Source organism: Semicossyphus pulcher, unplaced genomic scaffold (genome assembly GCF_022749685.1).
Source record: "Semicossyphus pulcher isolate SPU_LCO1_2020_fin unplaced genomic scaffold, fSemPul1.0.p SCAF_15, whole genome shotgun sequence".
Classification (NCBI taxonomy): Eukaryota; Metazoa; Chordata; class Actinopteri; order Labriformes; family Labridae; genus Semicossyphus; species Semicossyphus pulcher.
In genome coordinates this window covers 19,055,396-19,083,171 of record NW_027211659.1, presented here as the reverse complement: position 1 = coordinate 19,083,171, position 27,776 = coordinate 19,055,396, and the positions used below count along the sequence as shown (strand labels likewise).

Here is a 27,776-nt window from a genome sequence, read left to right as displayed (position 1 = left end):
CATTGTATAAGTATGGTACAATTCTGTTCTGAGCTCTGCCTTTTTCAACATGGAGCATGCGCCACTCTTTTTTAGTGCTGCATCAGGCAACCTCATACAGTGTAGTTGAAATAATTCTCCATGCAACAGAGTGTTGCACTAACAAGGTGCTTGCATGCACCAAGATAGTATCACATACCTGTAAAAGATACATCAACATCATTCATCAGCTAACATCTGAAATAAAACAATTTGATGAACACATGCATACATCCAAGTCAAGTATATGACTACTAAAACTTAAAGAGACAACATCATTATTCCTACTTGCCCTTTACAGTGTGTGTAAAGGTTGTCAGTCATCCAGGTCATTATATACAAGATTAATCCACAAGGCAACTGGACTTGGTTAAATTTGCAAGTCCAGTTTCCTTTTAGAATAAATGATCTCCCTATCAGTTTCCCCAACAAAGTCTATAGGGGCATCTCAATAAATTAACCATATCGTTCAGGTACTTTGAAGGTGGCCTCATACATTGAATTTATTTTCTGTACTTGTGAATGACCACAAGTCATCTTGATGCTTGTGACCTCTAAGTCATCAACCTGGATGAAAAAAGTAGAAAATGCAAAGATAAATTGCTGAAACACTGAAATATACATCACAGCTTACATTTGAAGCCAGCTTCTGTTCTCCTGGTTCCTGCATCCTCTGTCGTTATATAGCCTGTTACTGCTATTGAGGTGCACTCTCCCCAAACAGTGAGAAAAGGAATGGCCTGAAACAAAAAATAAAAAAATGGAATATGATAAAAGCATTTTAGCATATCTCTACTACATTCACAAGTCAGACGGAATACATTTTCATTCCTCTGTGCACTTCTCCTGTGTGTAGTCTTGAATGCCAATAGTTAATTTTCAATCTGAAATACCAACCTTTCCCTTTTTTGTTATTAGACAATGAGTTAACTGCATTATTATTCATATCTGATTGCCATTTTAATAATGATAAAATAACTGTAATTATCATTTCCAAATCTGTCATGCAGACCAGCTAACTTTGGGCCATTGTTTCCATCTCCCCAGAGTTGTTGCAAACAGCCAAAAAGAAATGCATTACTCAAACGTGTTGGAGATACAGGAACAGGATACTACTCAGTGAAGATTGATGGTGGAGTTTGACGACAGGGAGTAACCTCACATGACACACCGGGGGTGATTAAGACACAGTGGGGGATGATTGAGTGACTGACCTTAACTTTAGTCAGTTTGATCACACTGAAGGAATGACTGGCTGCTACAATTAGAGCAGAGACAGTGGAATGTTTTGAAAATCGGAACTGGGATGAACATGTGACTGCTGCCATATTGCAACGAGAAATGCTCCCCAGCCCGCAAGGCCCACGAGGAAGCCATACCTGTAGCCTAAAAGATGTACTTTCAATTTCAGTCTATATCTCCTTTCGAGAGATTGCCTTGTGGGCCCACCACCTGCAAGGAAAGGCATATGGGTCGGGTGCAATGCAAACCGGGCAGCAGGCAAAGGCGGGGGCCTTGGGGTGCTGATCCGCGGCAGCACTTTCGGTTGGCCTCAAAGAAGTTCTGGCAAACTGTTTGAATACTCAGGAAGGGGAAGCAGGGATTGGCTCAAGCTGTTTTTAACAGGGGTGGAGAACTGTTAACCCGGACTGAGGATATTGTGGAGCGGTGGAAGGAACACTTTGAGGAAATCCTGAACCCAGCCAAAACGTCCTCTGATGAGGAGGCAGAGTCTGAAGTTCCAGGGGAAGCCTTATCTATATCTGTGGCAGAGGTCGCGGAGGTAGTCTAGAAGCTCCTCAGTGGCAAGGCGCCAGGTGTGGATGAGATTCACCCTGAGATGCTAAAGGCCCTGGATGTTGTTGGGCTGTCATGGCTGGCACGCCTCTTCAATGTCACGTGGAGGTCTGGGACAGTACCTGTGGAATGGCAGACCAGGGTGGTGGTTCCCATTTTCAAAAAGGGGGTGTGTCCCAACTATCGGGGTATAACACTACTCAGCCTCCTGGGTAAAGTTTATTCCAGGGTGCTTGAAAGGAGGCTCCGGCCGATTGTCGAACCTCGGATACAGGAGGAACAATGCGGATTCCGACCTGGCCGTGGAACAGTGGACCACCCTCTCCTGGCAGGGCTGCTTAGGGGGGCATGGGATTTTGCTCATCCAGTCTACATGTGCTTTGTGGACTTGGAGAAAGCTTATGATCGTGTCCCCCGGGTGGTCCTGTGGGGGGTACTGCGGGAGTATGGGGTACTGGGGCCGTTGGTACGAGCCATCCAGTCGGCCTCCAGCAGGCATTGGGGCGGTTTGCAGCCGAGTGTGACGCGGTTGGGATTAGAGTCAGCACCTCCAAGTCTGAGGCCATGGTTCCCTGCCAGAAACCAGAAGATTGCCCCCTCCGGGTGGGGAGTGAGTCTTTGCCTCAAGCGAAGGAGTTCAAGTACCACGGGGTCTTGTGCACGAGTGAGGGTAAAATGGATCGTGAGACTGACAGTGGATCGGTGCAGCATCAGCAGTAATGCAGGCGTTGTACCGGACTGTGTTGGTGAAGAGGGAGCTGAGCCTGATGGCAAAGCTTTCAATTTACCAGTCGATCTACGTTCCAACCCTCACCTATGGTCACGAGCTTTGGGTAGTGACCGAGAGAATGAGATCGCGGATACAAACGGCCGAAATGAGTTTCCTTCGGAGGGTGTCTGGGCTCAGCCTTAGAGATAGGGTCAGGAGCTCGGAGATCCGGGGGGAGCTCGGAGTAGAGCCGCTTCTCCTTCGCGTCGAAAGGAGCCAGTTGAGGTGGTTCGTGGGCGCCTCCCTTTGGAGGTTTTCCAGGCACGTTCAACTGGGAGGAGACCCCGGGGCAGACCCAGAGCTCGCTGGAGGGATTATATATCCTGTCTGGCCTGGGAACGCCTCGGAATCACCCAGGAGGAACTGGAAAATGTTGCTGGGGAAAGGGACGCTTGGGTCACCTTGCTGAGTAGGCTGCCACCGCGCCCCGGCCCCGGATAAGCGGAAGATAATGGCATATTAAGGCTCTACATGTAGCCTTTGTCTGCTCCTTCATCAAAACGTGCTTTGCTGTTTCATATTGTTCCGTGCAGAATTGAAAGATCATCGACAACCCTAAAATGTCTGCTAAGTAAGGTGGCCTTACGAAGCTGGATGGAATAAACAGTATGGGCATGATTTATCTCACGATGCGCTAGATTGAGAAAAAAAAGTAATAATTAATCTACTATTAAGCACATCCAATTAACATTTAAACTTCATTATTATGAAAGTTGACATGGTTTTATTTGGCACATTACTGCATCTTCACCAAAGAGTTTTTCAACTCCTCTAGACGAGAGAAGTGCATTTTTACCACTTGTTGCAGGTTAAGGTGCAATGTCCTCCCCCATGCTATAAATATGTTTTGGTTCTTCAGAATTAGTAAAAGAGATGATTAAGAATGGAAAACTGTCTTATATGTCTAAAGCACTCATTGAAACAGCAAAGCACGTTTTGATCTTCTCTCGCTGCTTTAAGCGTCTTTTGACAAACATAGAATATTAAACGCTATATGACATAAAACAGTATTAAGCACGTCCAAATTAACATTTAAACTTCGTTATTATGAAAGTTGGAGTTGTTTTATTTGGTACATTACTGCATCTTCACCAAAGAGGAACATATGCTGTTTTTCAACTCCTCTAGACGAGAGAAGTGCATTTTTACCACTTGTTGTAGGTACAGGTGCAATTTCCTCCCCCATGCTATAATAATGTTAAGCTTATTCAGAATTACTAAAAGAGATGATTAAGAACGGAAAACCGTCTTATATGTCTTAAAGGCACTTATTGAAACAGCAAAGCACGTTTTGATCTTCTCTCGCTGCTTTAAGCGTCTTTTGACAAGTATAGAATAATACACGCAAAATGACATGAATCCAATATAAAGCACACCCAAATAACATTTAAACTTCATTATTATGAAAGTTGACATGGTTTCATTTGGCACATTACTGCATCTTTACCATAGAGGGACATATGCTGTTTTTCAACTCCTCTAGACGAGAGAAGTGCATTTTTACCACTTGTTATAGGTAAAGGTGCAATGTCCTCCCCCATGCTATAAACATGTTTTGGTTCTTCAGAATTACTAAAAGAGATGATCTAGAAGAGATAACTGTCTTATATGTCTTAAATGCACTCACTGAAACAGCAAAGCACGTTTTGATCTTCTCTCGCAGCTTTAAGCGTCTTTTGACAAACATAGAATATTTAACGATATATGACATAAAACAGTATTAAGCACATCCAAATTAACATTTAAACTTCGTTATTATGAAAGTTGGAGTTGTTTTATTTGGTACATTACTGCATCTTCACCAAAGAGGAACATATGCTGTTTTTCAACTCCTCTAGACGGAAGAAGTGCATTTTTAACACTTGTTGTAGGTACAGGTGCAATGTCCTCCCCCATGCTATAATAATGTTAAGCTCATTCAGAATTACTAAAAGAGATGATTAAGAACGGAAAACCGTCTAATATGTCTTAAAGGCACTTATTGAAACAGCAAAGCACGTTTTGATCTTCTCTCGCTGCTTTAAGCGTCTTTTGACAACTATAGAATAATACACGCAAAATGACATGAATCCAATATAAAGCACATCCAAATAACATTAAAACTTCATTATTATGAAAAGTTGACATGGTTTCATTTGGCACATTACTGCATCTTTACCAAAAAGGGACATATGCTGTTTTTCCACTCCTCTAGACGAGAGAAGTGCATTTTTACCACTTGTTGTAGGTGAAGGTGCAATGTCCTCCCCCATGCTATAAAAATATTTTGCTTCTTCAGAATTACTAAAAGAGATGATTTAGAAGAGAAAACTGTCTTATATGTCTTAAATGCACTCACTGAAACAGCAAAGCACGTTTTGATCTTCTCTCGCTGCTTTAAGCGTCTTTTGACAAACATAGAATATTAAACGATATATGACATAAAACAGTATTAAGCACATCCAAATTAACATTTAAACTTCGTTATTATGAAAGTTGGAGTTGTTTTATTTGGTACATTACTGCATCTTCACCAAAGAGGAACATATGCTGTTTTTCAACTCCTCTAGACGAGAGAAGTGCATTTTTACCACTTGTTGTAGGTACAGGTGCAATGTCCTCCCCCATGCTATAATAATGTTAAGCTTATTCAGAATTACTAAAAGAGATGATTAAGAACGGAAAACCGTCTTATATGTCTTAAAGGCACTTATTGAAACAGCAAAGCACGTTTTGATCTTCTCTCGCTGCTTTAAGCGTCTTTTGACAAGTATAGAATAGTACACGCTATTTGACATGAATCCACTATTAAACACAACCAAATAACATTTAAACTTTATTATTATGAAAGTCGCCTTGTTTTCATTTGGCACATTACTGCATCTTTACCATAGAGGTACAAGTGGTACTAGTCAATTTTTCTCAATTGTCATTTATTTTCTACCAGTGAAAATGAGCTACCCTGGCTTTCATATGAGTTACCTCACTTTTAATACAGTGAAAGTGGTATTACTCAATTTCCCTCAATTTTCTAGCTGTCAACACCGCACAATTCAAACGCACGTACGTGTAGGCTAGGACTTTTGTGATTCACATGAGTCGTGTTTGTGTGTGTGTGTGTGTGTGTGTGTGTGTGTGTGTGTGTGTGTGTGTGTGTGTTGCAATTTTTCAATATGTCAAAGGATTATGACTACCAGAGATAAAACAGTATATTGACAAACTCAGTATTAGGGCTGCACAATATTGAAAGAAAAATTTACATTGCAATTTATACTTTTTCTGCGATATAAAGATAGAGATGCTGCAAGTATTTTTTCTGTCTTGTCTTTGTTCAGTATTTCTTACAATTTGCCGGTAACTATCCCCGTGAGAGTAACATATTAGACACAGAATCCTACAGCATATGTTGGCTGCGGACCCATGTAGCAACACTCTGAAAATGCATAGGAAGAGAAGCAAAAAGGTTCCCTTTAACTGCTGAATCGGACTCATTTGCCAGCTGCTTGCAATAATTATTTTCCCCAGTAGGTGTCAGTAGCAGCTTTGGTATATTATCAACTGGTTCTGAACTCCCAGTTAAGCAGGAAAAGTCCAGTCGGAAAGCATTAGACCATCGGGTTAACAAGCTGGTTTTTTAATCATTAGTTATTATTTTTTCACCCTATACCTGTTTCATCCAAGGGAACTAAAAAGAAAGCATCATTACATCAGCAGATGGGTGATCACATTTTTATTTATTTATTTTATATGTTACATTTCAGTCAAAATTGAGCAGGTGATCACAGTTTTAGTTTTACTTTTTTTAATATACAAAATATTAATGACTAAGCAGACTGACATGAAAGGTCACAGAATAATTAGTAGTCTTATTTTCTTTATTGCGTACATATTCATAGACTAAGTAAGCAGAAGCAGCAATCTCGCTGAACGCCGAGAAGGCGTTCGATAGGGTCCAGTGGGAATATCTTCTTTCCACATTCAGTCGGTTTGGATTCGGCACTCATTTTATTAAACACATCAAACTTATCTACACTGACCCAACTGCCTCAGTTTACACTATCTCGGTCTCCTCTGATTACTTCCCTCTCTTCAGGGGGACTAAACAAGGATAGCCCACTACTTTTTGTCTTTGCAATAGAACCCTCCAAGAACTCTCCATAGCTCTCATGTGCAACAATGCTATACAGGGTATTACACGCGGTGGCCTAACACATACTGTCTCACTCTACGCAGACGACTTGTTATTATATGTCACCAACCCTGTCCCAACCATACCTGAAGTCCTCAGAGTCCTGGAGGAATTTGGAAAAATATCAGGATACAAACTTAATTTCAATTAACAAGAAAGCTGAAGAATTTCCCAATCTGCCATTTAAACTCACAGCTGACTTTTTCACATATCTGGGGGTAAAAATAACCAAATCTTATCAACAGACTATTTAAAGCAAATTTTAGTACACTACTCTTTTAGAACAGTGTGAAAAGGATATTAAACACTGGTCTATTTTACCCTCATCTCTTATTGGGAGAACAAATTCTGTAAAGATGAATATTGTTCCAAAGTTTTTATATTTGGTTCAAGCGATACCTAAGCGATTTTTGACACACTCTCAAAGTCTTACGGCTGCATGGTTGTGCCCTCTCCTACAATTGGTATCTTCGGGGTATCCCTAGTTTCAGCTGGTACAAATTTCTCTCCTTACTTTCATAAAGTCATTGCCTTTTCCTCTCTAGTAGCTAGACGTTCAATTCTATTCAAATGGAAGGATGTAATCCCTCCATCACACAACCAATGGATAAAAAATGTGATGCAGAACATCAAGCTGGAAAAAATCTGATGCACCCTTAATGGAACTATCAGCAGATTCCACAAAACCTGGGACCCGTCTATGAACTTTGTGAATAATTTATCTGGCCTGGAACTATGAACTTTCATCCCCTCAGGTGGTCTCTCCTATTAATGCTTAAGAACAGAATGCACCTTATTTTTTAATTTAACTCTTTTTAAATGTTATTTATTTATATACTTTTGTTTAATCATTTTCATCTCTTTTATTGTTAAAAAAATTGTTCTTTTTCCTTGTTTGTAAGCCTTTGTCTGTGGGAGTTTTGAAATGTTTAGTTTTGTGTCTTTGAGAAAGCTGTTTGTCAATGATAGGGGTGTTTGGGTTGTAGTTTGTCCATACGTATGCTCTTGTTGAGGTATATCAATGTTTTGTTCTGCAATGCAAAATCTGTTACAAATAAAGTGTTAAAAAAAACAAAAAAGCAAGCTGATTTTATTATAAGACTGTCTTTTTGTTATGTTTGCAGTTGCAGTAGCTGTATACTATCATGATTACTTATTCAAAAAGGTATTATGTTTAAGAGCTCATAGAACTCATAGGTATTACGTTTAAGATCTCATATTACCCCTCTAGAATATTGCATTCCCTGGATGCAGGCCTGCTTGCGGTACCTTAAGTCTATGAGAGTAGTACGGGAGCCTTCAACTGTCAGGCCCCCCCACCCTGAGTCTCGTTCTGCTCAAGGTTTCTGCCTGTTAAAAGGAAGTTTTTCCTTGCCAATGTGCCGAATGTTGCTAAATGCTACTGATGGTGATTCATGTTGGATCTCTCTCTAAATAGCATAACAAAGAGTATGCTCTAGACCAACTCTTTTTGTAAAGTGTCTTGAGAGAACTTTGGTTATGATTTGGCGGCATACAAATAAAATTTGATCTGAATTTCATTTGATTGATAATGAAATAATACCATTAAGGATGATTGTATTGATTGTCATTTCAAATTTGTTAGGGTTATTTGGGGAAAACTGACAGCCCTTTTTAGCTTGCACATTGAGGAGCTGTAATGCATTTAACCTTAACTTTAAGAAAACCTTGTATATTTTTATATATATAACTTCAGCATTTTTCACTCATATTTTCACCACTTCAGATGGCAGATTTTCTTTCCACCTCATTTTCCCTTCAGTAAAGACGGCCTGAAATAGGCTGTACAAGTCATTTACAACATATTTGACAATGTGGCAGACTTATCCAGTCTGAAAATGCTTCAGCACCACCCATCAAAAACATGAACCAATGAGGAGTGGTTCGACACTCAAAAGTTTATCAAATCAAAAACACAGACAACCCTGAGCTCAGCCTCCAATACTGGGGAACACTATGAACATACAGAGGAACACTCAGAAGTAAAAAAGAACAGCATGACAGGCACCAACTAGATCTATCGAAGAGTCCATTGACTCTAATGACTTCTGGAAGAAATGGCACTCTTTCACCAAACCACACAAAGAAGAATTAGCTGTTCAAAATGGTGAAATCCGGAAAAAACAAAGACAATCATAACCCTTTAAACTATCACATAACTGAACCTGAGCTACTGGCCAAAATCCAGGCCCTGCAGCTGTGGAAAGCCAGCGGTCCTGACTGTATTTTAAATGAAATGCTGAAATTTAGCGAAGCACATGTGTCAGCCACAACCTGGGAAGGTTATTCTGCAACATCCTAAACAGCCGACTGCAAGACTTCCTCAGTGAGCACAATGTCCTGAGCAACAGTCAGATTGAATTTACACCAACACATCGAACTGCAGACCACATCCATACCCTCAACAGCCTCATTAAAAAACACGGCCGCAAAAACAAGAACAAAATCTTCTCCTGTTTTGTAGGCTTTAAAAAAAGCATTTGATTCGATTTGGCATTATGTTCTGTTCTTAAAATTAATTGAGAAGGTGTAGGAATTCATGACATCAATAAAGCATGTGTACACATATGAAACATGCTGTAAAAATTGAGAAACAGAGTTCTTTTACCAAAGAAGAGGGATGAAACAGGGCTGCAGTCTCAGTCCCACCCTCTTAAACATTTATACTGATGAATTGGCTAAATCATTGGAACAGTCTGATATCCCTGGTCTCACCCTGTCTGACACACATCAAATGCCTACTGTTTGCAGATGATCTGATATTGCTGGCTCCATCTAAGGGGGCATTTCAACAGGAACTGGATCACCTCCAACCCTTCTGTCAGGGCCCTGACAGTTAATTTAGACAAAAGAAGAATAATGATATTCCTGAAACGACCAAGGGGTCAGGGAAGTTTTTTCAGTTTTTATTGGGCCCCACTTGACATAGACTAATTTCCATTTTTCATTAGAATAAAAAAAGAGCTATCAAATGTTATAAACACCTCAAAACAAGTGACCCCAACTCGTACCATCACAAAGCACTGCAATGCCAAGAGGAGAACATGGAGAACATGGAGAACACCGTCAGCCAGCTAATCCTGAGGCTCAGCTCCTCTAACAGGCGTCAGGACAGCCCTCACACAATCCGGACCAACCACATGATAGATAAAGAAAAACAACATGACAACAACTATTGGACATGTAGCACAAACAGAGCAGCAAATTGCTGTGTTATTCGGCTCTAAACAGACAGTAGTGGCACTGTGACTGATGAGACTATAACCAGGTACAGACTCAGCGAACACAGCCTGTGTCTACCGAGACAGGTAGACACAGAGGCACCAGGCTCCAGAGAGGACAGACTGTGTCAGCTCTGTCCACACAGACAGTTGGAGACAGAGACACACTTCCTGCTACACTGCAGCAAATATGAACATATCTCGGAGAAATCAAATACAGCAGCCAAGCTGCAGAAAGATATGTCCAACATTTTCTACTGTTATCAACTCTTGCATGCATTGGAGTCCCTGTTAACAGTGAAAAACAGATTGGCAGCTGTGTCATAAGCACGGGTCCTAACGCAGGTTGACGAGGCATCGCTTCATCCAATTATATTGTTATCAGAATTATGCATGGGGACAATTCATCAGTAGCTTTATACTGATATTTTCCGGACATATACGAACATTTTCCCGCGCGCCTATGAAGTTTTGTTTCAGCTCAGTTGAGAGGATTCAAAGGTCCGGAGCCATGCAAGTTAGGCGGTGAGGAGTACGCAGAATTGGAGCAGACCAGCTGTTTTGCCTGAACAAGACGAGAGGTAGGGGTGCAGGGGTGCAGAGAGAAGCCTTGGAGGCGGGCTGGAGCTTTCATCCCCATTAACAACTTAGAAACGGTAGCCTATTTGTATCTCTGCTACTTTTTTGGCCATTGGCTTTTTCCTAAACTTTTGATTATGTGGGCAAAATCCACATTAGGGTGGGCTGAGCCCACACTTGCCCATAGCTGCGAGGCCGTCTTAGTATGGTAATTATGATCTCATCTCACCGAGCGTATCTTTTGACTAATAAGCTACCTACCTAATAAGTCATCTCTACCATATACACAGAGGTGAAAGTAACGAATAACAAGTACTCACATTACTGTAATTTAGTTGCTTTTTCGTGTACTTGTACTTTTTAGAGTATTCTTTAAAGTCAGTTATTTTACTTTTATTTAAGTAGGCTATGTTTTAAATGAGGCAAAGTCATTTGCTACAGATATACATCCATCCGTTAGCTACTGAGTTAAATATTTATCTACGGATATTGCGAGCTAGAAATAAAAACGGACTTGGACCAAACATCAATCAAATGCATCACATCACATCACATCCAAAACAGGCGAATCAGATCAAATTGTCATGCATCGCGTCAAAAAAAGCGGTGCTGGTTGAAGCCAAGAAGGAGAGCAGGTCTGCAACTACGAGCCCGACGCATAACGTGAGTGATGGGACAGAAGAGAGTTCGGATGATCTTGTTTCTTAGAAATGTAGGCAATTGTATATTAGAAATGGGAAAAATGGGATTATATAAAAACGCTTGTTTTTTCTGAATGATGTTTTTTTTTCTTCTAAAAGCAGCATGTTCCTTTCACTGAGTTAATGTTATTTTATGGTATAAATTTCATGTTGTAACTGTTTTTCCCGCTTCGCCGTTCAGTGACGTTTGATAAAGAAAAAAAAAGAAAAACCAACTATTTTTACTTGCGTCGTGGTTTTCTTTCTGAGTTTCTTTGAGAATTTTCTGTGATACAGAGCATGTTGATTTTTTTTTTCTCACCGGGGGAGGTCGCGAGATGCATTCCAAAAAACAAATAAAAATGTAACATGATTAAAAAATGGCATATTTTATCCATTATTGTCAAGATACATTCAAAATAGTAGTTACATTTGAAATATAACAAAGCGCAAAAAAAGTGTCCCTGAGGTAATTGCGACTGATTAACAGCATCGTTTCAGCAGGTCAATTTACAACAGCACAGGAAATGCAGCGCCATGTGAACGTAGGTAGGTACATTCTCAGCACACCAGCTAAATACCTTATCTTAGGCTTTAAGCTACTATGAAACGTTGGTTAATACTAACCAAAGAAGAAGCGGAGAGACCAGCGAGGAGGCCAGCGGAGCAGGAGAGATCAGCGGAGGCGGAGAGCGGACAAGCACCACCATCAGCAAGGGCGTAAAGACCTCTGAGACCACCGTGGTAATATCCATCATCAGTCGGAGCAGCTCTTCTCCAGGTGTCGAAAATATCAAGATGAATGCAATATGTATCTGCATGTGTCATCGTCAACAAACTTCAACACCTAACATGTGTTGCATGCGCCGGGGTACTTGCACTTGAAAGCCTAAAGCCTGTGAAAAGGCTACAGACACTGGAAAACCAAGCATCCCTCACTTGCTGCTAAACCAGTTGTTTTTTTTCCGCCGAAAGGAGCAAGAGTTGTAAGGCCAAAAAGCCCTTATGAAACAAACAACAATCCCAGCCAAAGCTCAAATGGCATCATAATGATGCGCCATATTTAATTGCACAGGCACAAAAGCTACACAATCGAGGAAACATGAATCAAACCCGCTGCTGTAGCAATAAGTCAGTTAATGTAAGTGCAGTTTTGACGGAATTCTTAATGCTGTTTTGCACCGCGCTGGAGGGGACGTGCACAGGTGAGGACATGTTAATTAAACTTGACAATAAACTTTGGGACGATTGCATTGGTGTGTATACAGACAGTGCTGGAGCAATGCTGGGGTAGAAAGGACTGAAGCAAGAGTCTTACAAGTGGCACCTCACGTAAATTTCAGACACTGTATTATTCACAGACAGCGCAAATTGAAATGGGCACGATTCATATGGTTTCTATAAGATGGAAGACTCCATGGAGGAAAATGCACTGAATGTTAACACAGTGAACAAGTCTATATCATTACGCAACCTCCAGTTCCTCCTGGAACACTTTAACAAGTATTTTCCAGAGGAAACCGATACGACTGAATAAGATCACCATTCACTGTTACGCGGGAAAATCATCTGACATCAGACCTGGAGGATGCATCAGTTGAACTGTCAAGTGGCCGAACGTTACAGACACCGTTTAATACCAAGATGCTGCTGAGACGCTGAGTTCCGGATTTCCGTCGACAGGGAATACACGCAGCTATCCAAGATCGCTATGGATGTCCTGATGCCCTTTGGCTCTAACTTCTTATGTGGAAAGACTTTTTGAGCACTGACTTGCATGAAAAAAAACAAAAAACAGTTCGGCACGAAACATGGATGATGATCTCCGAGTGGCCGTCTCCAAGATTAAACCCACAATGGGCTTGCTCTGCTCCATGCATTGTGCCCACCCATCTCATTAGGTCTGTCTAATGTTGAAGCAATGTGTAGAAAAATGAATTCTAAAATGTAATTTTGCACTTGAAAGCAACAATGTAGGTGTCGCTGCTCTTCACGCACACAGACATCACCTTATTAAATATTGTATTCAGTGCTACATGGAAATTACTTGTATTCTGCATTCTCTTGAATATTCAGATAGTAACAAGTTTTTCTTTAACTGTCATTCCCTCCCACACACAGCCCAGCTGTCACTTGACACGAAAATTATCACAAGCGACATTGTAAGCAAACCCTCAACAAGAACGATGTGATCAACAAAGCTTTTTAAAAAATCTTTTAATGCTTTTCTTCACCTTGTCAGTGCTTGCATGATTGTTGAAGTGAATCCTTTCTTCTCCAGACATGTTTTTCTGACCGCGGTGAGGTTTTATTATTGATCCAGATCCAGCAGCGTCTTCTTCAAAGTCAGCTTTGCTCAGAGTTGTCAGAAGAAGGAAACTCGGCTATCCCAGGCTGGGGTGCTCCTGAGAGAAAAGCATTTTGGAGACTCAGGATGTGGTTTTAATCCACATCAAGCAACTTCAACAAACATCCTTAGTGTTATTTAAAGCAAAAAAAAAATAGTAAAGGTATAAAAAATTAATTTGTACTCAGTAGTTAAACATCAAACTATTATTTTATTCATCCGTGTCAGAACACTTTATCACACATTTTTTACAAACCATCAAATACTAGTGAATGAAAGAAGTAAGTAATAATAATACTTAAATTGATATAGGCATGGCAGTCAAGTGCTCTGAAGTGCAATAGTGAACTATAGCAAACTTAAACTTTAAGAAAATTCTCATCTTGGCACAATCTGTGTCTTTATCAACAAAATTACTACAAAAGACAAACCAAATCTGTTGGCTATAGAATACACAAAGTGGATAGTTTTTAAAAAAAGTTTACAGATTTCACTGTTGTTATATAAAAGTTGCTTAATGCTGCTTTAGGAAAATAAGACAACTATTTTCAGGAAAAGACAATGTGCTGAGAAACCCTGCATGTTTTTCTATTTGTGGTTGAATTGCTCTCTACTTTCCTTCTGAGAGCCAAAGACCTTTCAATCCCACGGTGCCAGGAGTGTTTAGCCAGAGCATTTCAGACAATCCAATTGTCATGGTGTTTTTAGGAAAGTCTTGATGCTTTTCAAAGTAAAGCGGCACCTCTCAGATTCTATTGTTTTATGAAGACTGAGAAAGTGCTCTGTTGGTTAGTGTCCATAAAGCACTGCAGAGGCAATGCTTTGCTGCTGCAGGATTCATTGTATAAGTATGGTACAATTCTGTTCTGAGCTCTGCCTTTTTCAACATGGAGCATGCGCCACTCTTTCTTAGTGCTGCATCAGGCAACCTCATACAGTGTAGTTGAAATAATTCTCCATGCAACAGAGTGTTGCACTAACAAGGTGCTTGCATGCACCAGGATAGTATCACATACCTGTAAAAGATACATCAACATCATTCATCAGCTAACATTTGAAATAAAACAATTTGATGAACACATGCATACATCCAAGTCAAGTATATGACTACTAAAACTTAAAGAGACAACATCATTATTCCTACTTGCCCTTTACAGTATGTGTAAAGGTTGTCAGTCATCCAGGTCATTATATACAAGATTAATCCACAAGGCAACTGGACTTGGTTAAATTTGCAAGTCCAGTTTCCTTTTAGAATAAATGATCTCCCTATCAGTTTCCCCAACAAAGTCTATAGGGGCATCTCAATAAATTAACCATATCGTTCAGGTACTTTGAAGGTGGCCTCATACATTGAATTTATTTTCTGTATTTGTGAATGACCACAAGTCATCTTGATGCTTGTGACCTCTAAGTCATCAACCTGGATGAAAAAAGTAGAAAATGCAAAGATAAATTGCTGAAACACTGAAATATACATCACAGCTTACATTTGAAGCCAGCTTCTGTTCTCCTGGTTCCAGCATCCTCTGTCGTTATATAGCCTGTTACTGCTATTGAGGTGCACTCTCCCCAAACAGTGAGAAAAGGAATGGCCTGAAACAAAAAATAAAAAAATGGAATATAATAAAAGCATTTTAGCATATCTCTACTACATTCACAAGTCAGACGGAATACATTTTCATTCCTCTGTGCACTTCTCCTGTGTGTAGTCTTGAATGCCAATAGTTAATTTTCAATCTGAAATACCAACCTTTCCCTTTTTTGTTATTAGACAATGAGTTATCTGCATTATTATTCATATCTGATTGCCATTTCAATAATGATAAAATAACTGTAATTATCATTTCCAAATCTGTCATGCAGACCAGCTAACTTTGGGCCATTGTTTCCATCTCCCCAGAGTTGTTGCAAACAGCCAAAAAGAAATGCATTACTCAAACATGTTGGAGATACAGGAACAGGATACTACTCAGTGAAGATTGATGGTGGAGTTTGACGACAGGGAGTAACCTCACATGACACACCGGGGGTGATTAAGACACAGTGGGGGATGATTGAGTGACTGACCTTAACTTTAGTCAGTTTGATCACACTGAAGGAATGACTGGCTGCTACAATTAGAGCAGAGACAGTGGAATGTTTTGAAAATCGGAACTGGGATGAACATGTGACTGCTGCCATATTGCAACGAGAAATGCTCCCCAGCCCGCAAGGCCCACGAGGAAGCCATACCTGTAGCCTAAAAGATGTACTTTCAATTTCAGTCTATATCTCCTTTCGAGAGATTGCCTTGTGGGCCCACCACCTGCAAGGATAGGTATATGGGTCGGGTGCAATGCAAACCGGGCAGCAGGCAAAGGCGGGGGCCTTGGGGTGCTGATCCCCGGCAGCACTTTTGGTTGGCCTCAAAGAAGTTCTGGCAAACTGTTTGAATACTCAGGAAGGGGAAGCAGGGATTGGCTCAAGCTGTTTTTAACAGGGGTGGAGAACTGTTAACCCGGACTGAGGATATTGTGGAGCGGTGGAAGGAACACTTTGAGGAACTCCTGAACCCAGCCAAAACGTCCTCTGATGAGGAGGCAGAGTCTGAAGTTCCAGGGGAAGCCTTATCTATATCCGTGGCAGAGGTCGCAGAGGTAGTCTAGAAGCTCCTCAGTGGCAAGGCGCCAGGTGTGGATGAGATTCACCCTGAGATGCTAAAGGCTCTGGACATTGTTGGGCTGTCATAGCTGGCACGCCTCTTCAATGTCGCGTGGAGGTCTGGGACAGTACCTGTGGAATGGCAGACCAGGGTGGTGTTCCCATTTTCAAAAAGGGGGACCGGAGGGTGTGTCCCAACTATTGGGGTATAACACTACTCAGCCTCCTGGTTAAAGTTTTTTCCAGGGTGCTTGAAAGGAGGCTCCGGCCGATTGTCGAACCTCGGATACAGGAGGAACAATGTGGATTCCGACCTGGTTGTGGAGCAGTGGACCACCCTGTCCTGGCAGGGCTGATTAGGGGGGCATGGGAGTTTGCTCATCCAGTCTGCATGTGCTTTGTGGACTTGGAGAAAGCTTATGATCGTGTCCCCCGGGTGGTCCTGTGGGGGGTACTGCGAGAGTATGGGGTACTGGGGCCGTTGGTACGAGCCATCCAGTCGGCCTCCAGCAGGCATTGGGGCGGTTTGCAGCCGAGTGTGACGCGGTTGGGATGAGAGTCAGCACCTCCAAGTCTGAGGCCATGGTTCCCTGCCAGAAACCAGAAGACTGCCCCCTCCGGGTGGGGAGTGAGTCTTTGCCTCAAGCGAAGGAGTTCAAGTACCACGGGGTCTTGTGCACGAGTGAGGGTAAAATGGATCGTGAGACTGACAGTGGATCGGTGCAGCATCAGCAGTAATGCAGGCGTTGTACCGGACTGTGTTGGTGAAGAGGGAGCTGAGCCTGAAGGCAAAGCTTTCAATTTACCAGTCGATCTACGTTCCAACCCTCACCTATGGTCACGAGCTTTGGGTAGTGACCGAGAGAATGAGATCGCGGATACAAACGGCCGAAATGAGTTTCCTTCGGAGGGTGTCTGGGCTCAGCCTTAGAGATAGGGTCAGGAGCTCGGAGATCCGGGGGGAGCTCGGAGTAGAGCCGCTTCTCCTTCGCGTCGAAAGGAGCCAGTTGAGGTGGTTCGTGGGCGCCTCCCTTTGGAGGTTTTCCAGGCACGTTCAACTGGGAGGAGACCCCGGGGCAGACCCAGAGCTCGCTGGAGGGATTATATATCCTGTCTGGCCTGGGAACGCCTCGGAATCACCCAGGAGGAACTGGAAAATGTTGCTGGGGAAAGGGACGCTTGGGTCACCTTGCTGAGTAGGCTGCCACCGCGCCCCGGCCCCGGAAAAGCGGAAGATAATGGCATATTAAGGCTCTACATGTAGCCTTTGTCTGCTCCTTCATAGACAGTGTATTGTTCCGTGCAGAATTGAAAGATCATTGACAACCCTAAAATGTCTGCTATGTATGGTGGCCTGACGAAGCTGGATGGAATAAACAGTATGGGCATGATTTATCTCACGATGCGCTAGATTGAGAAAAAAAGTAATGGTTCATTACTGCATCTTTACCAAAGAGGGACATATGCTGTTTTTCAACTCCTCTAGACGAGAGAAGTGCATTTTTTTACCACTTGTTGTAGGTATGTCCTCCCCCATGCAATAATAATGTTAAACTTATTCAGAATTACTAAAAGAGATGATTAAGAACGGAAAACTGTCTTATATGTCTTAAAGGCATTTATTGAAACAGCCAAAGCACGTTTTGATCTTCTCTCGCTGCTTTAAGCGTTTTTTGACAAACATAGAATATTAAACGCTATATGACATAAAACAGTATTAAGCACATCCAAATTAACATTTAAACTTCATTATAATGAAAGTTGACATGGTTTTATTTGGCACATTACTGCATCTTTGCCAAAGAGGGACATATGCTGTTTTTCAACTCCTCTAGACGAGAGAAGTGCATTTTTACCACTTGTTGTAGGTACAGGTGCAATGTCCTCCCCCATGCTATAATAATGTTAAGCTTATTCAGAATTACTAAAAGAGATGATTAAGAACGGAAAACTGTCTAATATGTCTAAAGCACTCATTGAAACAGCAAAGCACGTTTTGATCTTCTCTCGCTGCTTTAAGCGTCTTTTGACAAGTATAGAATAATACACGCAAAATGACATGAATCCAATATTAAGCACATCCAAATAACATTTAAACTTCATTATTATGAAAGTTGGAGTTGTTTTATTTGGTACATTACTGCATCTTCACCAAAGAGGAACATATGCTGTTTTTCAACTCCTCTAGACGAGAGAAGTGCATTTTTACCACTTGTTGCAGGTTAAGGTGCAATGTCCTCCCCCATGCTATAAAAATGTTGAGCTTATTCAGAATTACTAAAAGAGATGATTAATAACGGAAAACTGTCTTATATGTCTTAAAGGCACTTATTGAAACAGCCAGAGCACGTTTTGATCTTCTCTCGCTGCTTTAAGCGTCTTTTGACAAATATAGAACAATACACGCATAATGACATGAATCCAACATTAAGCACATCCAAATAACATTTAAACTTTATTATGAAAGTTGGAGTTGTTTTATTTGGTACATTACTGCATCTTCACCAAAGAGGAACATATGCTGTTTTTCAACTCCTCTAGACGAGAGAAGTGCCTTTTTACCACTTGTTGTAGGTGAAGGTCCTCCCCCATGCTATAATAATGTTAAGCTTATTCAGAATTACTAAAAGAGATGATTAAGAACGGAAAACTGTCTTATATGTCTTAAAGGCACTTATTGAAACAGCCAGAGCACGTTTTGATCTTCTCTCGCTGCTTTAAGCGTATTTTGACAAATATAGAACAATACACGCAAAATGACATGAATCCAACATTAAGCACATCCAAATAACATTTAAACTTTGTTATTATGAAAGTTGGAGTTGTTTTATTTGGTACATTACTGCATCTTCACCAAAGAGGAACATATGCTGTTTTTCAACTCCTTTAGACGAGAGAAGTGCATTTTTACCACTTGTTGTAGGTACAGGTGCAATGTCCTCCCCCATGCTATAATAATGTTAAGCTTATTCAGAATTACTAAAAGAGATGATTAAGAACGGAAAACTGTCTTATATGTCTTAAAGGCACTTATTGAAACAGCCAAAGCACGTTTTGATCTTCTCTCGCTGCTTTAAGCGTATTTTGACAAATATAGAACAATACACGCAAAATGACATGAATCCAACATTAAGCACATCCAATAACATTTAAACTTCATTATAATAAAAGTTGACATGGTTTTATTTTGCACATTACTGCATCTTCACCAAAGAGGGACATATGCTGTTTTTCAACTTCTCTCGTTGAGAGAAGTGCATTTTTACCACTTGTTGCAGGCTAAGGTGCAATGTCCTCCCCCATGCTATAAAAATGTTGAGCTTATTCAGAATTACTAATAGAGATGATTAAGAAGAGAAAACTGTCTTATATGTCTTAAAGGCACTTATTGAAACAGCAAAGCACGTTTTGATCTTCTCTCGCTGCTTTAAGCGTCTTTTGACAAACATAGAATATTAAACGATATATGACATAAAACAGTATTAAGCACATCCAAATTAACATTTAAACTTCGTTATTATGAAAGTTGGAGTTGTTTTATTTGGTACATTACTGCATCTTCACCAAAGAGAACATATGCTGTTTTTCAACTCCTCTAGACGAGAGAAGTGCATTTTTACCACTTGTTGTAGGTACAGGTGCAATGTCCTCCCCCATGCTATAATAATGTTAAGCTTATTCAGAATTACTAAAAGAGATGATTAAGAACGGAAAACTGTCTTATATGTCTTAAAGGCACTTATTGAAACAGCCAAAGCACGTTTTGATCTTCTCTCGCTGCTTTAAGCGTTTTTTGACAAATATACAACAAAACACGCAAAATGACATGAATCCAATATTAAGCACATCCAAATAACATTTAAACTTTATCATAATGAAAGTCGGCGTGGTTTCATTTGGTACATCTTTACCAAAGAGGTACAAGTGGTACTAGTCATTTTTTCTCAATTTTCATTCATTTTCTAACTGTGAAAATGAGCTGGCTGTCAGTATGAGCTACCTTACTGATAATACATTGAAAGTGGTATTACTCAATTTCCATTAATTTTCTAGCTGTCAATACCGCACAATTCAAATGCACGTACGTGTAGGCTAGGACTTTTGTGAATCACATGAGTCGTGTTTGTGTGTGTGTCGCAATATTTCAATATGTCAAAGGATTATGACTACCAGAGATAAAACAGTATTTTGAAAAACTCAATATTAGGGCTGCACAACATTGAAAGAAAAATTTATATTGCAATGTATTCTTTTTTCTGTCTTGTCTTGGTTCAGTATTTCTTACAATTTGCCGGTAACTATCCCCCGTGAGAGTAACATATTAGACACGGAATCCTACAGCATATGTTGGCTGCGGACCCATGTAGCAACACACTGAAAATGCGTGGGAAGAGAAGCAAAAAGGTTCCCTCTAACTGCTGAATCGGACTCTTATTACAGCATTGTGCTAGCTGCTTGCAATAATTATTTTCCCCAGTAGGTGTCAGTAGCAGCTTTGGTATATTATCAACTGGCGCCAGCCGGAAAAGCATAAGACCATCGGGTTAGCAGCAAAACAAGCTGATTTTTTATTATTAGTTATTAATTTTTTCACCCTTTACCTGTTTCATCCAAGGGAACTAAAAAGAAAGCATCATTACATCAGCGGTAATGATCCTTCCGCTGGTTCACCTATGGAAACCTTGTTACTTATTCTTATTTTTTTTATTTTTTCATAGCATTTCAGTAAAGACTGAGCAGACTGCAGATGGGTGATCACTGTTTTATGTATTTATTTTATATGTTACATTTCAGTCAAAATTGAGCAGGTGATCACAGTTTTAGTTTTACTTTTTTTAATATACAAAATATTAATGACTAAGCAGACTTACATGAAAGGTCATAGAATTATTTTCTTTATTCCATACATATTCATAGACGAAGTAGACATTGGGTAATAGGCAAATAGGCAGAAGTCTAAGCCCCCCCCCCCCCGTCTGTCTAAAGGCATATATAGGCCTATATATAGATATATATATATATATATGTATAAATATATATACATATATATAGATATATATATGTTTTATTCATTACTTGTATTTGTTTTTTGTACGTTTAATATCTGATTTGTGCATTCATCTATGTTTTGTATTGCTTAAATGGGAATGGGATTTACATATATGAACTAGATAGTTTCAGTGGCACACAGTAATTCATATCCAGTCCCAGGTAGGAGTGATGTGAAAATAATGAGTTGGAATGTAAAAGGGCTTAAACATGCAGTCAAAAGAGAGAGGGTTCTCTCACACTTAAAACATATCGGGGTAGGCATAGCATTCTTACAGGAAACCCACCTTCAGAATAAAGACCACTTTAGGATTCACAAAGACTGAGTAGACTGGGTTTGTTCAAGGCAGACAGTCCTATTTCAATGTGAGACGATTGTTTAACATAATCTACACGAAATCCCACACTCCATCCCCGGAAGCGGTAATCTCGCTCAGCGGCGAAAAGGTGTTTGATGGTTTGGTTTTGAGTGGGAATATCTTCTTTCCACACTCAGTTGGTTTGGATTCTGCCCTAATTTTATTGAACACATCAAATGTATCTACACTGACCCAACTGCCTCAGTTTACACTAACTCTGTCTCCTCTGAGTACTTCCCTCTCTTCAGGGGGACTAAACAAGGAGATCCATTGAGCCCACTACTTTTTGTCTTAGCAACAGAACAACTCCATAGCTCACAGGTGCAACAATGCTATACAGGGTATTACACGTGGTGGCCTAACACATACTGTCTCGCTCTACTTAGACGACTTGTTATTATATGTCACCAACCCTGTCTCAACCGTACCTGAAGTCCTCAGAGTCCTGGAAGAATTTGGAAAAATATCAGAATACAAACTTAATTTTAATAAAAGTGAATACTTCCCCATAAACAAGAAAGCTGAAGAATTTCCCAATCTGCCATTTAAACTCACAGCTGACTTTTTCTCATATCTGGGGGTAAAAATAACCAAATCTTACTACAGTTTATTTAAAGCAAATTTTATTCCTCTTTTAGAACAGTGTAAAAAGAATATTAAACGCTGGTCTTTTTTTTACCCATATCTCTTATTGGGAGAACAAATTCGTAAAGATGAATATTGTTCCAAATTTTTTATATTTGGTTAAGGGATTTTTGACACACTCTCAAAGTCTTCCGGCTGCATGGTTGTGCCCTCTCCTACAATTAGTATCTTCGGGGTATCCCTAGTTTCAGCTGGTACAAATTTCCCTCCTTACTTTCAGAAAGTTATTGCCTTTTCCTTTCCAGTAGGTAGACGTTCAATTCTATTCAAATAGTTCATAGTTATCTTTATTATACTACTTTGTAAAATATCCCCCTGGTGTCTAGTCCTTATTGTGTAAATTGGGATAAATGTAACAACGGTCAAAAGTACAATGTATTATTGGTCATTAAGATAAGCTTGCATCTAATCAGAACTTAGCACAATAAATCTGGTTCTGTGTTTGTTGTGTTTTTAATATATCATTTGTTGATTGATCCTGTTAATATTGTGACACTAAAAATATATACACATAGGACTTAATCATTTTAAAACAGCTCTCACCCACTTGGAAAAACCTTATACCAACAGTATGTCGGGATGCTGTTGATGTCAGCTTAACATTTCATTCCATCAACACTGAGAGCCTACACCTTATTCCTGGTCAGGAAGACTTAGCAGTACAGAACCATCTGGGTACAACAGACTCCCTCAATAACTGTTATCATTGCACAAGAGAAGGCATTCTGACATACAGCTGCACAGTCTGGTAGTCCAGCAGCACCGAGGCTTGCCCTTTCACATTCAAGGAATATGAAGGGGCTTGGTTCTTATTGTTCAGATTAAAATGAATGTTAAAGTGGTCACTGCACGATGTATTACGTATTTGCCATAAGATAACCCTGTGTCTAATCAGAACATTGAGTAACAGTGAGACAGACACTATTGTATTTTTAACTATATGAATTCATTCAGAGTTCTTCCACTTTTAAAAACTATTGCTCATTAACTCATTCATACCCTTTGATAATAGAATAGATACTAAGAAATTAAAGAATGTAACTCAACATTGATACTACATTATGACTAATGCTACAAATGCTGTAACTCAACATTGATACTACATTATGACTAATGCTACAAATGCTTACAAATAGACATTGCGAAGTACAAATCAATGTCACTGCTGCAGATTAAAGAACAAACAGCTCAACCAGGGTTCAGCAGGTTTCCCCAAAGATTCTGGCCAAGCAGATGGTCGCACACATGCCACAATGCACAAGCAAAGGAGTTAGTTCAGGACTTGGAATCTGACTTCATCAAGTCACAATAGTCAATAGCTTATAAAGATAAATAAAATTCTGTTAAACTTACCAAAGCTGCTCATCTTTTGAATGAGTCCATCCCTCGAAAAAGGCTTTTTCAGTGTATCCGTTTCTTCTTCTCCTTAAGCCATGTAAAAAAAGAACAATGGTAAATACAAATCCACACAAAAAAAAGTGCTACCTACCCTAACTGCTGTCAGCTTAGTGACCTTCAGAACGGTTTTAAGACATGGCAGTTAGGTAGTTAGACCTAACAGGCAGTTAGGTCCATACGGTTCTTGTCAAATAATAGAGCAAGAGAGAAATTCGTTATACTCTGAAAACCACCCTCACATAAGGGGAGAAATTGGCAAATCTCTAAGAGTTTGTGTGCAAGGGAAACTGTTAATGTATTGTTTCTGCATAACGACGGCGGATTTCAGTCATTCTTCTATAAACCGGGCTCTCCTTCCACTGTGCCCCTGCAGAAGTGGAGTGAAGCAGGTGTATGTGGAGGCAGCCCCACGTCTTCCAGCATTTCTCACCAGATCGGTAACAAACCGCAAGCAGCATCATGATTTAAAGAGACGAGGGAAACAATATCTTGCCGTCTCACAGTCCCATAAACGTTATTTCAGAAAAAAAATCAGTGGGACAACAAATAAAACTTAGAGCATAAAATATATTTTAAATTATTTAAAATAAAATAATTGTATTCCTTCCTGGTCCTGACGGCCCACATTTTGGTACACACTGTACTGCCACTAACAGTAATTTTATTAACTATAATCTACAAACATCTAGACATTCTTATAAAGGGTAGCTTACATACAACTTCATTTAAAAAGCCCTAAGTCTACAATACTCCTACACTAGATCCAAATTAAAGACTGACCGCCTTATAAACAACTTGCCGACTAACGGTGACTAACTGCGCAACAAGCAAGATCAAAAAGATACACATGCACCTGCATTTCAAAGATCAAAGATGTTTGCAAACAAGTGCCCGGCTTTGCCCTTTTGCCCCCCCCCCCCCCCCCCTGTGTGTGTGTGTGTGTGTGTGTGTGTGTGTGTGTGTGTGTGTGTGTGTGTGTGTGAGAGAGAGAGAGAGAGAGAGAGAGTGAGAGTGAGAGAGAGAGAAAGAGAGAGATAACTAAATATATGGTACAGAAAAAAGTTGTTTCACAAAAAGTTCGAGTAGTTATATCAAATGCTAGTTATCATTTGAATCAAACCACGTTTAATCTTAATATTTAATATTAAGCATGTCGAGTAAAGGTCGAACCTATTTCCGTAATTTAGGCAGAATCCACGTCTGAGAGAAAAAAAAATGTGGGACGAGGATGAACTTTGATTCATTTGATTCTTCCTTCCTGGCCCTGATGGCCCACTATTGTATTGTTCTGGCACATCGATTGTACAAACTATTTTACCGCAACTCCAGAGTCATTATGCTATAATGAGCTGTAATCTAAGACATTACCAAGAATGTTAATATAATATCACTATCAGCATCATATAAAACAGCATAATATTCAGGAATTGTGCTTTGTCAAAGTGCATATTTGATTTTTAACGAAGAATGTGGATCACAATAAATATGTAGACCTACAGTTTCATCCACTGTATTCTACTCACCCAGCTCACATCTGATCAGCACCCCTGTCCACCCTAGCAGCAGATAGACCTCCGTTCCCATTCTCTTGCTCGTCCACTCATTCATTGTACCGTTAGCTGCAGTTAAAAGACCGGCGCCTGAAACCGTCAAGGCCTGTCAAATTGAGAAGTCTCCCTTCGTCCTATTGTTCTTTAGTGCGGAAAAACACATCTCTACCCACCCTGAAAGAAGCCACTCCGCCACTCCTCCAACCTCATTCGTCTTCTTACTCACTCCGGTAGTCGACTGTACTGCAGGCTAACAGTCGCATAGCTAAAGCATCTGTCGGCTCGCTTTAAACGATGCCTATACACCGCAAAAAAAGGCAACGTTCTCTGCCCCGAACTTAACTACCTACATTCAAACGTTAATCGAAACCTTTGCTGTACAACTGCTTTTACATTACAGGCTAACCTAACAATTTAAGCTAATAGCCACCGCCAGATATCGCGCAGTTAAAATTATGATATTAAATGGGGCTGCCCAAAGCTATATGCAGGGGCGTGCGTCTTGCCCATCCAATCAAAAATCGTTTTTTCACTAATATATCTGCCTTGGGCCATCACAAGTTGATAACGACCAGCATAATGAAAATTTCCGTGCACAAATTTGTGGTAAACATCTATGTCTGTTAAAGGAAAACATTAATTAAATAATTTATTATTTTGACATGTATGCCTTTTTCAATACATTCTCTGGATCTCAAATTATTATTATTATAATAATAATTATTATTTTATGTTATGTTTTACAAAAAAGAACGCTGTTTCAATTTTGCAGACAGATAGGCAACTAATCTAGTGGTAACTCGATTTTTATAATTTGAATTGAGTCAAAATATCTTTTACTTTTAATAGACTGATCAGCTCATGAGTCTCTAACCAAGCTTTAATGAAATTTTACAAGACAGACAGTCTAAAGACAGTCTAGTAAAATATGTAAATTTTCTAACAGAAATTTATATCAAAAGGTGCTTACATGTGGATTGTAACACTATTACAATTGCCCCTGATCCCAGTGTTACAATTGCCCCTGACCCGGCAGCCATGAAATCTCGTATACTAGCTAGCAACACTCATGTTAGCACAGGTTGTTTATGTTAATTTTTAACCAATAGCCTAGAGATGAAATTGATGAAGTTTAAATTCACAGTCATCTAAACTTTAAACAGCAAAAAGTAAGTAAAAGTCATCACTCAAGCTTGTTTCTTATTGGAGGAATTCAGTGTATTACAAATGCCCCCTGTTACAATTTTCTCCGGTCTCCCAAACGACCCTCATGCAGCAGAACCCATTAATCTGAAGTACAGAAACCAACCTTACAGGTTGACAAACGAAAGCAAGGACGAATATCAGAGAGCTATCAAAAATCCAATCATTCAAACTCATCTCGAGCATTTTCTTTCCACCTAATTTTCCCTTCAGTGAAGACCGCCTGAAATAGGCTGTACACGTCATTTACAACATATTTGACAATGTGGCAGACTTATCCAATCTGAAAAAGCCTCAGCACCACACATCAAAAACATGAAAACAGCTAAAATCCGGGCCCTGCAGCTGAGGAAAGCCAGAGGTCCTGATTGTATCTTAAATCAAATGCTGAAATTTAGCGACCATATATTTAATGCTGCTATATTAAAATTGTTCAACCTCATTCTGAGTACTGGACATTTCCCTGACCTCTGGAGTGAAGGAATTATCAGACCAATCTTTAAAAATGGAAATATATTCGGCCCAAACAATTACAGAGGCATATGTGTCAGCCACAACCTGGGAAAGTTATTCTGCAGCATCCTAAACAGCCGACTGCAAGACTTCCTCAGTGAGCACAATGTCCTGAGCAACAGTCAGATTGAATTTACACCCTCAACACCCTCATTAAAAAACACGACCACAAAAACAAGAACAAAATCTTCTCCTGTTTTGTAGACTTTATAAAAGCATTTGATTTGATTTGGCATTATGTTCTGTTCTTAAAATTAATTGAGAAGGGTGTAGGAGGGAAAGTTCAAGACATCATTAAAAGCATGTATACACAGATGAAACATGCTGTAAAAATGGTCAATGTGGAAACAGAGTTCTTTTAACAAAGTAGATGGGTGAAACAGGGCTGCAGTCTCAGCCCCACCCTCTTAAACATTTATACTGATGAATTGGCTAAATCATTGGAACAGTCTGACATCCCTGGCCTCACCCTGTCTGACACACATCAAATACCTACTGTTTGCAGATGATCTGATATTGCTGGCTCCATCTAAGGGGGCATTTCAACAGCAACTGGATCATCTGCAAACCTTCTGTCAGACCTAGGCCCTGACAGTTAATTTAGACAAAAGAAGAATAATGATATTCCTGAAACGACCAAGGGGACAGGGAAACCAGTCAGTTCTTATTGGGCTCCATTTGACAAAGACTAATTTCCATTTTTTATTGGAATAAAAAAAATAGCTATCAAATTTTAGGAACTTTTCAAAACAAGTGACCCCAACTCTTACCATCACAAAGCACTGCAATGCCAAGAGGAGAACATGGAGAACATGG

At 40.0% G+C, this 27,776-nt stretch overlaps 1 long non-coding RNA gene across 1 annotated transcript; it reads right to left on the bottom strand.

The window, feature by feature from the left end:
- Positions 1–657: 657 nt before the first annotated feature.
- Positions 658–23,773, bottom strand: LOC138592912 (uncharacterized). The gene is made up of 4 exons (XR_011308233.1): positions 23,650–23,773; positions 15,091–15,196; positions 13,488–13,658; positions 658–758 (listed from the first exon to the last, which is right to left on the bottom strand). It is a non-coding gene; the product is annotated as an uncharacterized lncRNA (long non-coding RNA).
- Between the last annotated feature and the right edge of the window lie 4,003 nt (positions 23,774–27,776).